The following is a 16,172-nucleotide window of genomic DNA, read 5'->3' on the forward strand; positions in this document are numbered from 1 at the left end:
ACAGTACTATTAATTTGGTCTCAGAGGGTAGCCGTGTTAGTCTGTACCTTTAAAAACAATGAGAAGTCCTGTGACACCTTAGAGACTAACAAATGTGTGTAATATCATGAGCTTTCATGGGTAAAACCATGAAAGTTCATGATACTCTACATATTTCTTTGTCTCTAAGGTGCCACAGGACTACTAACTATACATTTAGTTATGTTTTGAGTACTAGTGGAAATTAGGCTGTATAGATTAGTATAGTAATGGAAAGTAAACCAAATACTCCTATTGGCGTAGTGCCTGTTGACTAATATTCAGTCCTATCTTGTCTCCATGCATTGGTATTTGGACACCACCACCTGTCAAGTGTCTGCTGCATATGCAAAGCAGTCATTAATAGGAAAAGGAAAAGAGAATTGGTTATAAAACTGACATTATTAGGCCAGAATCATGGAAACACCTTTGATTTCAGGGTGAAGTAACACCAAACCTTCTAAACACAGAACACACCTAAGCAAGAGACAGCTGTGAATGATTTGCTCTACCCTGACCATAAAACTCAACATGATGTGCCAAGAATCTGAATTATGAAGCCAGGGGCAGAGGTGATAGGGGAAAGAAGCAGGCTTCAAGTTATGAAGTGTCACCCACAAAAGAGAGGGAAAATAACAGAAAAACTATGGTTCTCTCAACTCAGATAATTTTTAGTAACCTAGGATGACAATTAGGGCATGACCACAATACAAAACCATATGTTTTTTCTTGGTTCAGCATTTCAAAATGAAACCCATTTTCAAGTAGAAAGCATCCTTCTAAAACAAACAAAATAGTTTTTCTTCATTAAAAAAATTCTGTACTTTTTCATTTTATCTAAAACACATTCTCGCAAATGAAACAATATCTGCCACTTGATGAAAAATAGCCCAGTTATAAAGATGCTAGTTTCCCCTCCTGTTATTCCTAAAAACAGCCATAAAAGGTTTGGATTGCAATATTTAGGGAATGAGGAAAAACGTTGTGCATAATTTGTTAAGAATACAAATTGGTTTTTCAAAAAGAATTTTGTTTTGTCTTTGCATGTCGTACTGAAATCATGGATTTGGTAGTTTGACGATACTAAAATTAAAAAAAAAATCTTCATTTTGGCCCCCATGCTGGACTAACCAGGAGAATCATTTTAAGACCAACTGATTGTATTGTATCTATACAATTGCTTAGGCAATGAAGCAGAAGAGAGCTGCTGAGAAAGCATGGCAGGAATCTACCCACAAAGAAATTAAAGTGAATTGAATTCCGTCATGTTGGGATATGGGAGCTAACGAGGAGGAAAACAATGCTAGAGGACTAGGATGTAGTACACAACATCATGGAATTTCCTGTGTTCCATGTATTACTATAGTGAGAAGAGATGCCAGTCAAGATCAGGGCTTCATGGTCCCAGGAGATATAAAAGCAAATGGTAACAGATGGCCCAGGCCCTGAAGAATTTATAACCAGGTCAACCAACCAGGGGAAGGGAGCCAGGCAAAGGTGGCAGTTGCCCTTGGGCCCATTGATTCAAAAGAGTCTAGAGCCCTGGGCTATTTAAATTGCTGCCAGAGCACCCTGTGGCATGCTGGGGGGGGGGGGGGGCTGAGGGTGGGGCAGTGAGAGCACAGTGTAGCTTCCTGCAGGTCCCCTTGGCTGCAAAGGATGAAACAGAGCCAATGTGAGCTGCGAGGTTCTGTGACTACGGCACCAGTAAATAAACAAACCAGGGCCAGTTAATGTGTTTCTGAGGGTAGTCTACATTGCATTCCTCCTTCGAGAGAGGAATGCAAATGCAGACAAACAAAATTGCAAATGAAGCATGGATTTAAATGTCATGCTTCATTTGCATAATGGTATCCGGCCACTTTTCCGAAATACTGTATTTTGAGAAAAAAAAAAAAAATCAGTCCACATGGGGTTATTTAGGAAAGAAACCTTTTGAAATAACCCTTAATCCTCATTTTTTAAGGAGTAAGGGTTATTTCGAAGGAAGGGTTTCTTTTCAAAATAACCCCACGATTTTTTCTAAATAGTGTTTTGGAAAAGCGGCCAGACGCCATTATGCAAATGAAGCACGGGAAATTCAAATTCACACTTCATTTGCAATTTCATTTGTCTGCATTTGCATTCCTCTCTCAAAGGAGAAATGCAATGTAGACATACCCTGAGAGTGATTCTACAGAACACTTTCAGAAACATTGGTGTAGTGTGCTCCAACAGCTCTGAGGGTTGGCAGTTCCAGGGAGCATGGACCTGGGCTCCTCCCCACACCTTGACCGGGGGCCCATAATCAGACAAGACTGACAAAGGAAAGGAGAAAGGAATTATTATTTAGAGCGGATTGGGAATTTTTCTACTTTTTTTGGGGGGGAGGGTGTTTCTTCAATAAGTTTTCAGCAGCTGAAAATGGAAAAATTCCAGATTTCATGTTTTAAGATTTTTGATGAACACTTGATAGTTTTTTGGTCAAAATTGGTATTCCCCCCCCCCTTTTTTTTAAATGGAAAAAAAAATTGACCAGCTCTCTTGGAATACTCAAAAAATAGTATTACTAGTCCCATTTTTTAGATTGGAAACTGAGACACAGAGAAGCCCAGGCTATTTCCACACGTGAATAGCACAGGTATAGTGCTGCATCAATACTGCTCTAGTATTGTAGTGTAGATGATTCCTACACTAACAAAGGGGGGGGGGTTACAGTAGTTAATCCCCCTCTTTGAGAGGCAGTAGCTATACTGACTGAAGAATTTCTCCATCAACCTAGCCATGTCTAATCAGGGAGGATAGGTTAACCTAACTATGACACAAATTGCATGAAAATTTCATGGTCACAACCAACTTCTTCAATTGAGATTGTGCCCATGATAGCTCATGATACTATATACCTGTATTTGGGGGGGGGGGGAGGGGGAGAATTAGTCTCTCAGATGCTACTGGACCACTTGTGGCTTTAAGTTTTTTTAAGTTACAGACTAACATGGCTTTCCCTCTGAGACTTTGTAACTTTAGGTTAAATTATCTGCATATGAGCTACAAAAATGAGGTTAGAGAGAACAAAAAAGAGCATATTCTCCACATGTATCTATGTGGAGCATATTCTTAGATCAATCATGGTTCCGTTATAAAACACACATCCCTTTAGGGCAGTGATTTCTCAACCTTTTCCCCCATGGAGGAACCCCTAAAATAATTTTTTCATATCCCAAGGAACCCCTATCTATGAAAACGTTTGCTTGGGCAGAAAAAGTTGACAGCGAGGAGCACAATTCAATTACTGCTAAATTGTCAAGAAAATTGATTTGTAAAGAGCTGTTATATATATATATATATGTCAGTTTTCATTGTAAAAAAAAGAAATATATATTATTCCATGATTTCTCATGGAACCCCTGGCAATAGTCTGTGGAACCCCAGGGTTCCGCGGAACCCTGGTTGGGAAACACTGCGTTAGGGCCTGATTCTAAACACTGCTGATATCCTGGTTTCTCATTTAGGACCAACTGCCACTCACTGGATGCTTCAGAGGTCAGCAATAGCTCTGTATGAAGCAAAGCACTTTGCAACCAGGTGAAAGGATGGATGAATTTGTTCACAAATGTGGACATGAATGAACCCCAAAAGCGTCTTAACTTGTACTCAAGCTGTTATTTTTTTCCTTTCTGCACAATATATTGATGAAGAAAGTGTTTTTGTCAAATTTCCATAGAAAATGTTGACTTTTTGACAAAGTAGAAAAACAACTATTTTGGATAAAATCCAAGAACTGTCCATTCAGAAATATTTTGGTGCCTCTCAGGTGGGCTTCCTGGCTGGACTATGTACCCTATACATTAGTCTCCCTTTTTGCTCACCACTGTTCAACAGAAAGAGGCTACATTTCTCAAATTATTTGCTCAAGATAGATTCAGAGCTAGAATAATAAGGGTATTGCAGGTCAGTACTAAGAAGAATTGAAATCTCCGTGAAAGGCAGGTTGTGCAACACTTGTTTGGCTCAAGCTTTCAAATTAACAAGCATTAAATTCTTCAGTGATTAATTTCTCTCTAGCCAAACAAAAATGCTACAGTAATAAGAGGAAAATGTAATGTCCCAAAATGTTTCAAGCAGCTCCAATAATATCCCTAAAACTCAATTTTCTTGCTATATACTGCAAACAAAGTTCACAAATATATTTTACAAGATTTACCTGGTGTTACTCATGTTCTTAACTAAATTAATTTTTGGTTTTGGAAAATAAAATTAAAGTATATGTGCTTCATCTAAATCATTGCTATGGGATGCTCCTGGAAAGGAGGGGTTCAGCAGCTTGGGGCCAGGAGAGAAGTGCCTTTCTATAGCCACTGCAGATCTGCTGGGTGCAGCCAGGAGAGGAGTGCATGTCCCCTGGCTGGGGCAAGTCTAGGTTAGTCTGACCCCTGCACTCCCCAGCCAGGGTGAGGAATGCAGCAAAATGTGCACTTTCCCCTTGATCCTTGATGAAGGGGAACTGCCAGCAATGTTCCCATATAAATGGGGGGGAAGCTTCAGCCCCTCCCCACCCTCTCTAAAGAGAACCTGGGGGTGGGAGACTCAGGGTTGGGGAGTCCTGGATAGGGGGAGAGGAGGTGGCAATGTCTCCAGCAAATCCCTTTCACCTGCCTGGTGATTCTGTCGGCTTCTCATGAAACCATGCAGAGAAGAATCTTGTTTCAGGCACATCCCATTTTCCTGCCACAACTAAACCTTACCTTGCTTTAAATTATGATAAAAGAGGAAGCTGTATACTGAATTTGGTGATGTAGCTCATACCATTTAGGAGTTCTTGGACACACAGATTCACTCTCTCAAATATATAGTAGATCACTAAATTCAGTTTTCCTCTAACTCCCAACTAAATTGAGCTGGGACAACTGAATAATAATAAACTGTATACAGCATCTTTAAAAGAATTCCAATGGATTTATTTTATTACTCTAATGCTAAAGTAATTTATTTCCAAATTATAATTTCTTTATATTTTTCTTTATTTGATGCATACAGGAATGGAAGATTCAGCATGGTTTCTAGATAAGTTATATTGCTTTATAATTTTAAGATTTGAGAATGCTTATTTTCAGAAACGGCGTCGATGAAAAAAGGACCTTCTACCACCCCCTAGAACCACATTTCATTAAAAATGCAACCAAAAAAAAAAAAAAAAAAAAAGCATTCTTCTAGCTTACTGTGGTCTCAGCCTACAGTTTATTATCCAGTTTATAAGAAACATGTTATTCATATAAGTGGCATTATTGGAAACATAAATTAAGATATAAACAGAGATTTCCATTTGTAACTGTTGTGGATTTCATTAGCATGGTTGAAAAATACTTTCCGGCCAGTTGCCTTAGGAATGGTCTGTTTTAATTTGCTTAGTCCTTCCCCTCCCCCCCCCCCCCTCGCCATTTTCTGGCTTGGCAGTGAGAAGTCAAGTGTTGTAGGAAGGAAGAAATGGAAACACAGAATACAGTCTGTAAAGGAAAGTGATCTCCTTGTGTTCTCTTTGGAGTTCTAGTAGAGCTTTGGAATTTGTACACTAACATAAGAATTGTATTTTTTCCTCGTTTGTTTTAAATTCCATAGCTTATTTTCCTTTGTGTTTCTTATTGTTGTAATGTTATGCATTTGCACAAAGTGTCCAAAGGGTTCCCATGCATGGTTAAAATTGCTGGACTATATCTAGAGAAAGAGATACATTGTTGAGATCCAAAGACATCACTAGTCTGTATTTTGCACAGCAGCTGTGGAATGTTTTAGCTGTTTCTTAAATAAGATAACCATGCTAAAGTAAAATTTTCTACAGCATCTGAGAGACTGAGGTTCTCATATCCATTGAATTTCAAAGAGGAGTTGAGCAGCAATTACTTTAGGCTCTATTAAAAGAGCCAAGTTTAAAGCACAAGGGACAGATCTCAATGGGTTCAAGTATATGTAGATTTACTGATGTCAATAAATACAGTTCCATTGACAACAGGTGAGATTTTCTCCCCAGATGCTTCATTCAAATTCTATTTCTTTTTGTTTGAGTCTCTTCCAGTTTTTGATGCTCATAAAATGTGTAATTTCCATTTCTAAGTGGTCTAGTATTGTGTATTGGAGGGAGATCATCAACTTGAAATCTAGTCAGTCTGAAAGAAACTGAGATTAAAGCAGCATTTAAAAGGATCATATGGACAGGCCTCATTCTCTCATCTGTCTACAGCATGCTGAACTTCAGTATATGAATCTCAAATAAGCCGGCAGCTACCACATTAAGCATTGCTTTAGGCCAGGGCAAGTAATAAAGACCTCACAAAACAATTTTAAAAATCTGCTTATAAGAGGTTAGTACATATTCTACTTTTTAACAGCACAAATGGGTTTAACTTCCAGATCCTCTGCCCATTCTCTCTCTCTCTCAAACACACAATGAGCCATTGCTTATGGCTACATCATTCTGCACTAGCATGTGATTGACCCTACTCTAGGTTATGTTCTTATATGTCTTTCCACAGATTCAGAAGAAGGCTTTTCATCAATACTTTCTTTTTGGTTTCCTAAATCCAGGCTTACTTATAGTCATCTCTTTCAGCATTGTGGGTTAGGTTTTCAAAGAGCTTAGCCACATCTCTTCCACTTACCTTAATGGGAGTGAAGTGGTTAAACCCCACACACAATGCTTTGAAAATGAAGGAGCATGGGTCAGCTCAAGGACTCAAGCTGGTTGGAAAGACGACAGGCAGTGATGTGTGCCTAGTTTAAGTAGAAGCTCCCAAGAAAAAAGAGCTTAGTGGGTGACTTCTATGTTTCTTATAATGTAGTTGGCAAGGCCACAGACTAGCACACACAAAATATGGTACAGCTGCTTTCAATGAAGGAGAGAGACAGAGAGAATCTTGTTTTTAAGGAGACCAGTGGATTAAGTTGTGATTGACACAGAATCCAGTCCAGGCAAAAAAAAAAAAAAAAAAGAAACTTCTGCAAGGCTCAGATGTGCAGTAACCTTTTAAACATATTTATAGAACCCAGAAGCATATAAACTAGGTATATTAGAAAGGCCACCATTACTGAACTCTTGACAGCATGGACAGTTTGTAGGGTGAGGGTGTCCCTCCCTCTGCTGCGTGAAGTGGAAGAGAGAAAAACTGACTTTCTTTATGAATCACAATTCCTCTTTTACTTCCATCCCTGTAAAAGAGAATGACTCCATGAACTGCAGAGGCATTACTTCAGAGTCATACTGTTGGTACCAAAAGCTGAGTTCCATCCCAGCTCTAGGTCACTTTTCTCAACTGGTTGCCCTGGTGAAGTTGATCCTTTATCATACCAGGTATAGGCCTATTCATGATTTTGAGGGCCAAAGATCAGGAGTAGCAATATGGTCACGTCTATGCTACTTACAGCCTCAATTAGCATCAAGGGTCTCTGGGCTATCAACTTCCAGGGGCCAACAGCCAGAACACTACACTACACTACACTGACACTGCTTCAGCCCTACTACATGAATCTAAGTGGTGTGCTGCGATGAAAGTAATTAGGTTGGTGGAGTGGGACTTTACATTGGTGGGAATAACATTGCAGTGTAGATAAGGGCTGTGATTTATTTTTCCTTTGGGGTGTTCTACCCTCACTCCACTCTCCCTAAGGCTTCACCCTTACTCCATCAGTTCCTGACCTCACCCCCAGAGTCCCCACCTGCCGGCCACTTGCTGCTTCCCACCCTTTCCCAAACCACTCCCCCAAGCTGCAGATCAGCTGGTTGGAGGTGTTGGTGTTGATCATCTGTGGCTTGTAGGTGCTGAGCACCCACATTTTCCCCCAAGAGTGGCCCAGCACCAGGCATCAACACTGTGGGTGCTGTAGGAGTGTAGATGCTTATAGAGTTAGGTTGATGTAAGCTGCCTTCAGTCAACCTCACTCTGTAATTTAGACCAGTCTACGTAAGTTGGCACAGAACAGTGGTGGGCTTTTAATTGCAGTGTAGATACACCCCCAGAGGCACGCAGGGGTAGTAGTTAGCAGTGTCTGATGAGGGCTCAAGAATGTTCTGTTTCATAACATTAAGGCTCAATACTTAGAGCCCTGTGGTCTCTCTTATCTGGGATTGTACAGCCATGCTGGTGGTGGGAATGGAGGGTGATACAAATACATGGCTGGGAAGAGCTTCCAGCCCAAGGCACTGGCTTCCAGGAGTAATGGGACTATGCTCTGCTCCACTGGCTGCAATTGGGAGCGGAGCCCTGAGGATCAGAAGATACCAATGTCTATCCATACATATCCACATCTGTGGGTAGACTTTCGTTTCCGCGCTTGGCACTATGGATATTGAACCTGGCTGCTGTTGACACAGCTAAGCAGAAGGGTTACATTCATTTGAATGGTACACTATAAAAAATATTAGTAAGCCCCACTATCTCCATGGGCAGATGGGTTGAACCCCAGTTAGATCACTGCTGCAGGAAATATGCAACAAAAGTCATTTATCCTGCAAAAGCACCTCTGTGGCAGCTTTACAGAGGTCAGTCCTTGGACTGTGGTAGAGGGTAGAGCTAGTGAGTCAGCAATTCTCCATTCCAACCATCCCAACAAGTCCAAGGAATATAGTACATAAATTAAATGGACTCATTTGCCTACCCGCTCACGTGTGGAACTGCCCTGGAAAGGGCTGGCAGGGAGATACTTGGAAGCAAACTCCTCCAGGAACCATGCTGCTGGAGAGTAGCAGGGATACAAGTTGGACTGGGAAGATACTGGGCCATATTTGACAGCTATTGAGGTCTAGGAAGGGATCTAATTCGCTTGATTATTCCATGGGGCAGGAGTAAACATCTCTCACCAAGGAAAGCCCGTATTGCAATGGTTCTCAACCAAGGATCCAGGACCTGCTGAGGGGATGTAAGCAGATTTAGTGATGTCGACCAAGCAGGGATGGCATTAGATTTCCTGAGGCCCAGAGCAGAAAGCTGAAGCTGTGCCACATGGGGCTGAAACCCAGGGCCCAACACCTGGAGCTGAAGCTGCAAGCTGAACAACATAGCTTCATAAGGGTCCCTGTGCCATGGAGCACAAGGCAATTGCTCAACTTGCTACCCTCAATGCTGGCTCTGGCATTTAGATGCAGAAAGCACAGCTGGACCATGGAGTTATTGCAACACGATTTGTGGGATTGAGGGGGGGGGGGTTATGGAAATTCAGATGATCAGAATTGTGACTCTCAACAGAAATAACCAATATGGGCCATGTTATGGCCCAAAAAATTATCTGCCAAAGTAGCAATTTTGTGTCACACTCAAGAAGCAGTGACTATAGCTGGAAGACCATTAAAAATGAGCAAGATACCATCATGATGCTATGAAATGGAACTGAATCACAATACAAGCATAGAATATACTGCTAGTTACAGTGTAAGGATATGTAGTATTTTCTTTAACAGAAACTTAAATAATAAATAGTCCCTGGTGTGATCTGATTTAAATGCCTTTCCATCCACAAGGAAGAATTGCATCTCTCAGCAGTAACTTGTATGTGCAGATTAATTTTCATACTAGCGAGTACAGCTCATATCTAAATCCATCAGGATCACTGCATTAAAATTCACATTGCCGAAAACTCACACAGAATTGGAGGGAAAAAGCCTCACTGCTGTTAAAGTAATATCAAGCAGAAATAGGAAATAGCATCAACAGGAAACAATAATCATTTTCTTACCTTGAAACTTTTAAAGAGAAGGGATGAGGCTCAGGAAACTATCACAGGAGTCTCAGTCATGTAGTACCAACCAGCATTCCAAAAGAGTGCCAAAGGCAGAGAGTACAACAATAGTGTAACTGTTATGCTAGGTTCTTCTCCTTGGCTGACCTCTGAACTCCACCCCCCCCTTCCACAAGTACTTCTCTGAGGCACATGAAACTTGGTAGCCCAAACCCACAGAGACCAAGTTCAACAGCCTGTATAGAGCTTTTCTCAGGAATTAAAGGGAGTAGCAGCAGTTCCCACACTGCCTGCGGGAAAGGCAGTGATATGCTAACGAGGCCATCTGATGGGGCTCAAGGAAAAGCATTTAACAAGGAGGAAAAGTGTGGGGACTGGAGGTTATTATCCACCAGTATCATATTAACAAATATAAAAATTGGAAGGAAGACTTGTGTTTAAGACCAGCCATTATTTACCATAGCAATCTGTAGTAGTTAGCTACTGATTGCACTGCTACTGTGTTCACCTGGTAATGGCAAACCCCTAGCACAGTTTACAAGGGTTGTATTTCTAAGGGCACCTCAGCAGAAAAGGGGAGGGGGGAATAATCTTGTTCCCAGCTAATTATGGAGGTTAACATGAAAAATATGTTTGTAAGAGAATAGGCTTTTTCTATCTGATCCCAAGTTCACTGAAGTCATACTGTGCTACTCAGTGTTGTATCAGCTATAACAAATGTTACCAAAGATAGGGAAGGGATAATCTAAAGCCCACTGAAGTCCATGAATCTCTCACTGACTCCACAATGAGCTATAGATCCACAATAAATAGCACTAGCTAATATACTCAAAACCAACTCATGATGGTAATAGAGAATGATACGTCAAGAAAATTAACATTTTCTTCCATTGCTTTGTAAAGATATTTTATTATTTTGAAAATCATGCACTCATAAAACACCTAAATCCAGATTCTGCTCTCACTAGTGTTGGTTTAAAAATCTAGCATGACTCTCTTTGGGGTGAATGGTTCTTCTGTTTTATACCCAGCACTATATGAACACCCCATGAGCTAAGGTTCACCAAGTACCGGTATGTTCCAAACACAATTCACACGCAGAATTTCACTGCATTTATTGCTCCCTTTTGCATGATTTGCTTTTTTTTTTTTTTTTTTTTTTTGAGCAGTGGTGCAGTTAGAAGAGGCAGACATAGAAACAAGTGTCCTTCTTAGGATGGCAGGCCTGAACACTATACACTTTAGCCACACATTCCCCTTATGTTTCTCCTCAATTGATCTGGGTAACTAAGCTTCACTTGCTGACAAGAGGAATTTATACTCAAGCCAATTACAAATGAGCTGTTTTACAATGCATTAATGCAGGAGATGAAATCAGAGAAACACAAAAACATGCCATGAAGAAACTTTTTCTTTAAAAAAAATTAATATACCCATTTTAATGTAATTATAACTTTTCAGCTGGCATAACTGAATTAATTCCTAGACAATAACAATCTCCAGACAAAAACATAATTGTTCAAATGAATATGCTAACAAGATACACACACACTTTCAATTTAGGTGATAAATATACTCTTAGAGGTTTGGGAAAACAGCACTGACTAATATAACTGCTTGTTTTCTAAACATTGCAAAATGAAAGACCTGATACTTATTTTGTGCTTCAATGTGATACACATTTTAGGTATTTTATTGAAAATACACACCACAAAATGCCAGTAGGCTCAGATGGTTCTCATCATGACCTTAAAACAACCACAGATAGTTCTCAGTATGGCCTCAGTGAAATTATATCTGATTAGGGCCTTGTCTATATGATAAAACTGTACCATTTTCAATCATTTAAAGTCTATCTTGTTAAATCCCATATGAAGATTTTACTTAAACTAGTTTAACGTCATGTAAACCAGTTTAGTTTAATTTGGTAATTGACAGTTCTAAGTAGAACCAATTAAAGCAACAGCTTAAACTGAAAGAGCTGAAGTGCATCTCCATAGGGTGTTTACATCAGTGTTAAAATCAATTTAAAATTGAGTTAGTTTAAACTGGTAATGCTTTTTTTTAATATACCAAAATCTTACAAGAGTGAAAGAGAAATAAAAATTAGGCCCAGCACAGGTCATGTAAAAATATTCAAACCAAAAGGTCTTTGTTCGTAGGTACCAGATAACATCATTGTCCTTACATAGCTGTAGGAATGTTACCGATTAGAAATCATGTTGAACAAACACAAATAGCTATTTCAAACACACGTTGATGATTCTGGGGGAAAAAAACAATTATACCAAATAAACCCCACTTCACACAGTAAGTACTCTTTGCTTTCACATCACCCTGTAGTTTGTCATGGCAAGACAAAAGTCAACAGATTAGGAGAGAACCCTTTATCGTTAGCTGATTCTAGCCCCAGAACATGGGAAGAACTGTTTAGACTTTGCTTTTATTAAGCTAACTAGAGAAATGCATGTTTGTAACCTTATGTTGGCTTAGTAGGGCTTTCCCTCCTCCTCCTCATTTTATCTGAAGTGACACTTTGTTTAAGGGTTTAAGAACTAGAAGGCTCATCAGAATGGCACAGAAACATGCTACAAAATGAAATGAAGTAAAAAGGTGGTTATGTCTTACAACAAAGGCCCAAACCTGGTATCTTATCCAGATTTTCCAATTCAGGTCAGTGAGCTACCTTGTGATAAGTGAAACACCCTCTCCCCCATAACACAAGAACTAGGGAGTCACCAAAAGAAATTAATAAGCAACAGGTTTAAAACAAATAAACAAAAAAAGGATGCATTTTTCACACAGTGTACAGACAACCTAAGGAACTCTTTGCCATAAGTTATTGTGAAGGCCAAGAACGGGGTTCAGAAAAGAACTAGATAGATTCATGGAGGTTCACAGAAGTTAGGTCCATCAATGGCTATTTGCCAGGATGGTCAAGGTTGGTGTCCCTAGCCTCTCTCTGCCAGAAGCTGGAATTGGCAACATGACTGTATCACTTGGTGATTACCTATTCTCTTCTTACCCTTTGGGACACCTGGCGTTGGCACTGGCCACTGCCAGAAGACAGGATACTGGGCTAGATGGGCCTTGGATCTGACCCAGGATGGCCATTCTTATGTTTATAAATTCTCACCAAACTATGTGGGGCCTGACACTTTTCTTTTTTATAAAATACTGCCAAAGTCAAAACAGGTTCTACTCCCATTTTATTTTGATATGTCAACAAACAAGGTTGGGCTTCCTGAGAGAAGGAAGAACCCTCCTCCTCTAATTGAGGGAGCTTTGGGCATAAGAAAGAACACTCAGCCTGAAGGATAACTTTAATTTTGTTTCATCTTGTTCTTAAGAAGGATGATTGCTACACAGCACATTTCAACCTCAGCTGTTTTTTAATGCTGTCCCTTTTATACACAGATATAGCCAGATTTTTTCTTTATGCGGAAGTTATAGCCCCAAAAGTGAAAAAGTGAGCATCAAAAAACACAAGGTCATTCTAATAGTTTTGTAACTTAACATTATAACTAATGTTACTTGTTCCCATTATACTATATATTGTCTATAGAAAAACTATAAGGAATCCCGCAGCATCTTAAAGACTAACACATTTAATAGGGCATATGCCTTCATGGGCTATGGCTCACTTCATCATCTTTGAAGTGAAATAATCTGATTTATCTTATGCGCTAATTAATTTGTTATTCTTTAAGGTACCGCAGGACTTCTTTTTATTTTGCTGAAACAGACTAAAATGGTTACCTCTCTGAAAATTACATTTAGGCAGATACACACACATACTTTATACAGTCTGTAGTAGAAAACTCACTTTAGATATACACCATGTTCTGAATGTACAAGCTTTGTAGAAGATTCTGCACAAAATAACTCGACTTGAGCTGTCATTGACAATTTGGGATTAGGGTTTCACTACCTAGAGAAACCCAACAGAGATTTTTTATGCAGAACCAGAATGCAGATCAACAGTAATAAGGGAAGTTTCCAAAGCCTTTCTTTGTCGGGCACTAAACACAATCTATTAAAGCACACTTTTATGGCCAAGGCTTATTGCCTTAGTTATGTGAGTAGTCTCACTGAAATCAGTGAAAGCACTTATATGAGTAAAGTAAGCATAATTTGGTCCATAATAGCTCTTCACTCTGTTTTAATTCAAATAAAATATAACCATAAAGAGTTTAAACCATTTTGTTTTGATGAAACAAAAAGAAAACCTGGCACAATCAAAATAACCAAAGACTTTTACTCTAATCATTTAACTTAACAAAGATGGTCTGCGTTTTATCATTAAAATAGTTTTAATAAGAAGAACCCTCTTACCTATTAGCATATACAGGTTGGACTTCGCAGATCCAGCACTCTTGTGACCTGACTGGTCCCAGATGAGGGATTTAGCTGGACCAAGGGAGGCCTTTTGTGGCCCCTCCTGCTGCTGTCCCCACCCCCCCTTCTCTGCCACTCTTCCTGCCCACCCCTAAAGGTAGGCTCCCTACCCACTGTGCAGTTCCTAGCCCTCTGCCCTGCCAAGCTGCATGCAGGGCTGCAGAGCTTCATATCTCACATCATGCTGGGCTCCCCACACTGTATCACACTGGCCTGCTGTCCCCCTCCTGCCTCACTCCCAGTCTCCCCTGTCTCCCCTGTCTCCTGCCTCACTCCCAATCTCCCAGTCTCCTCACAGTATGGCAGGAGTCGGGACTCTCTGATCCTGGAATGTCTGTGCTCCTGCCGGAACACAGATGTTTCTGGACCAGAGAGTCCTGGTCTACAGAGGTACAACCTGTACTTCATAATATGCATGGACAGCTAAATCTCTGTAGACTTAGGTGATACCATCCCCCTAAATTTACCTCAAGGGACCTGACTCTTCTGCCCTTACTCTGAACTTGGTTTCAATGGCACTGCTTGCAGTGTAAGTTATTATTTAGATTACAGCAGTATGGCAGAAGTGGGGCCAAATGAATCCAGTGGCAATGTTACCTGAGTAAGGACCATGGTCTTGATTGTTCCCTAAGCTGGAAAAGCTTAAGTGAGAAGCCAGGAAACATCACCAGAGGAGAGTTCCAGAGCTCCTTTTAAATAGTCACATAGGAATGGCAAGGTTTGATCCTCCATGGAATGGGACATGGGATCTTGTCCTCTAAATGCATGACAGGCTAGAGTTTGGGAGATATTCAGCCAGGACTATCCATGAGGGGACTTTGTGGGCCACAAAGTTTCCTAATCCCCTGATTCCTTTGACACCACGATTAGTGCAGAAACCTTGCTCATGAATCATCCTTTACTGTAGCTACTCCTAAAACCCCCTTTTAGCAAGGTTCACTGTGCAAGTAGACATGGATTATGTGAATCTGCATAACCCCATGCAGAGGTGCCTCACCTCTAACCCATGCAGCAAAAATCTGCATGGTATGTGCACATAGAGGCTTTCACAGGGTCAAGAGAAGGGCAAGTAAGCTCAGACTCTGCTCTCTCTTCCCTCATCCCACATATCCAGCCTGGACCTGTTAGATTGCAGTTTACTTAACTCAAGGATGTGGAGGCAATGATCTAACCCTGAGTATGCACGGCAACATTTGCCCCATAATTTGCCAGAATTAGAATAGTATTCAGTACTTACCAGTTTAATGAAGCAGCCTTTGTGGTTTTTTTGCTTGTCACCAAGCTCAGCCTTCTCTCAGGACAGGACACAGTGCTGAGTTTTATTGCAAAAAGCAGAGTAGACGTGGAAAATTATTGTAAATACCTTCAGAGGAAAAGAAATAGAAGAAGAGAGTGTTCTGGTTTTTGAACCAAAAAGGGCTATGGAGTTTGCCACTGTTTTTCCAATCAGACTAAATGGTCCCGCAGGGATAGCATTTCAGGCAAGACAGCTTATCTGAAAGAACAGTTCCTTGATTAAAGGAGCAATGATAAATCACAGTCACAGTATTCTCCAGTGCAGTGTACTGTTTTAGCCATACACGACAAATGAAAAGGATATGAGACATTAGACATTAAAGAGTCTATATGCTGAAAGGGAGTAGTCTACACAGAGTTATTCATGTGTGAAAATATTTTATTCCATTTTTTTCCTCAGGCTGCTTGTAGGTTTCTACCAGTAAGTTTTGATTTAGCTCCCAGAAATGAAAAATGACTCTAGAAGAAAATAGCTCTGAGTGTGATGAAGATTAAATCATGCTAAGAAGACAGTAACATATTTTCTAATCTATGTTTAATATATATAATATTTCCATACAAAAATCTACATCAGAAAACACTGAGGTTGCAAAGTCAAACAATCAAGTTAGGAAACAGTTAGATAGAGTTACTAGTAATACCTTAATTTGGTCTCCTTATCCAAATGCATATTTAATGACGTGATCGCATATGTTTTTTCCCCCACAGGACTCCTGTCTGAGTTAGTGCACAGGACTGTGGACAGTGCTCATGTAACA

At 40.2% G+C, this 16,172-nt stretch overlaps 2 long non-coding RNA genes across 3 annotated transcripts in view; one reads left to right on the forward strand and one right to left on the reverse strand.

Annotated features, from left to right (window-relative positions):
- LOC142829060 (uncharacterized) overlaps positions 1–10,215 on the reverse strand; it is a 132,546-nt gene extending 122,331 nt beyond the window's left edge. Inside the window, exon 1 of one of the 2 annotated variants that reach the window (XR_016348650.1) lies at positions 9,718–10,215. This is a non-coding gene — a long non-coding RNA (uncharacterized LOC142829060). The remainder of the gene's footprint in view (positions 1–9,717) is intronic. The other variant, XR_012903265.2, reaches the window with a different exon arrangement.
- LOC112544806 (uncharacterized) overlaps positions 1–16,172 on the forward strand; it is a 60,008-nt gene that overhangs the window by 16,628 nt on the left and 27,208 nt on the right. The window lies entirely within an intron of this gene.

The sequence above is a fragment of the Pelodiscus sinensis genome, chromosome 1, assembly GCF_052426305.1.
Source record: "Pelodiscus sinensis isolate ZL-2025 chromosome 1, ASM5242630v1, whole genome shotgun sequence".
Classification (NCBI taxonomy): Eukaryota; Metazoa; Chordata; order Testudines; family Trionychidae; genus Pelodiscus; species Pelodiscus sinensis.